Source organism: Pteropus vampyrus, unplaced genomic scaffold (genome assembly GCF_000151845.1).
Source record: "Pteropus vampyrus isolate Shadow unplaced genomic scaffold, Pvam_2.0 Scaffold50, whole genome shotgun sequence".
NCBI classification, from domain to species: Eukaryota; Metazoa; Chordata; class Mammalia; order Chiroptera; family Pteropodidae; genus Pteropus; species Pteropus vampyrus.
The window spans coordinates 5,572,911-5,574,707 of NW_011888831.1; positions in this window are offsets into that span (position 1 = coordinate 5,572,911).

Genomic DNA, 1,797 nt, shown 5'->3' on the forward strand with positions numbered 1-1,797 from the left:
ATTTTGATAAGAGATTCTCTACTTCTTGGGCTAAGTTTTTCCTGGGACATTCATATGATGATTGTGAGTGATAGCTGATAGCTTTTTAGTACCTGTATTGTTTTACCCTGAGTTTTTTAGGACATCATGATCCCAAACCATCTCGATGGCAGTGTTCCAATATAAACAATCACAGGCACGACCATTTAGATTTCTAATTTATTATTAAATTACATAACAAAGCTTCTTCTATACAGTCAGAAAATGTGCATTTAGATGAGGACAAAAATTAAATACAAATACAATACAACTGGTTCCAAGAAGCCATTTTAAAAGCAAAACATTAGAAAGTGCATTTGGAATAGATTTTTGAAAATTTGTATTGGCATTTTTCACGAGGAAACATCTTTCACCATGGTACAGTGTGATTGGAATTGATTTCCCTCCCTCTCTAAGAGCTAACAGGATGGCAATAAATGCAAATACTTTGATACTAAAGTGAGACCTTGGGTACAAAGAAAATGAGAAAGACCTCTCAAGACATGGCTCAGCTTTGCCTCAGCTTCTGATCCAATAAACATCCTTAAGATTCACTTGTTCTTTCCTCATTTTCTTTTCCCCTGTAAAACTTAAGGATACACAGATTTATAAAGGAGAATACTTACCCTAAGAGGCAACATTTGGGACTACGAATAGAAAATACCTTTTGACCTCCCAACTCTGACTGGCTCTGACAAGCAGCTTACTGTTGACTCCTGAGCCTATCAACAGGTCTATTAGTTTATAAAGACCATGATGAAAAGCTCTGCATCTTTTTGGAGACCAGGCTAAACAACCCCTAACTCAAAAAGAGAATGGAACATAACCATTTTAATTTTCTGAGTAGACTCCATTTGCTCTTCAGTTACACTTGCCACAAAATTCAGTGTAACACGAGATGTGGCCATTTATCCTCAATAGCTTAATATTGCAAGTTAGAAAGCCCAGTCTACTTCCAAGAAATCACATCTAGCGAATGATCACACGAGGTATTAGAAAAACATAAAGCCTAGTCCAGTTCTTTAAAGTACTTTTCATCAAGTTGAGATTATTAACAGTGAAATAAAAAATTAACAGTGGGAATACAAGTCCAAGGTACCTCAATTCTAAAAGTCATTATATCAAAAGGCTCAATAAGTACACTTTTCTATTAGGATGTATGCAGCATCCAATAGTAAAGAATTAAATATTATTTGGTTCCAGGTACAAAAAGTGCCCCCCATGATGTCTCCTCTCATTATCCATCTCCATTCTCAGGATCTTAATCCCATGCCTGATCTGAGTACTGGCCAGTATGGAAAAAGTGAATTTTGGTATAAAGGACAGAGGAATTGTGGAGAAGGAAAGCCCTTTTCCTAATATTAGAAAATAAAGAGTGAGAAATGCAGGTTTATAGGAAATCCTTCAGCATCTAATAGTAATAATAAAAAAGAATGTAGAGAGCAAGGACAGATCAAGTAAAGCACCTGGCTATCTGTGCTTGAACTTGAGTAATAGAGTTATTAAACATTTTTTACTAAAGCTATCAGCACATGTTAAAAGAAAATCTCAGAAGTATACCTTTTTGAATTTTCTGTCCTTTATGTTGCCATGATTTTTCAAACTTTATGTGAAATGAAACGTTTTGAGTGGTTACAAAAAAAGTCTCAAAAGGAAAGATCCATTATATCAGACAAGAGCTCAGGGAGAATACTTACCCTAAGAGGCAACATTTGGGACTACGAATAGAAAATACCTTTTGACCTCCCAACTCTGACTGGCTCTGACAAGCAGCTTACT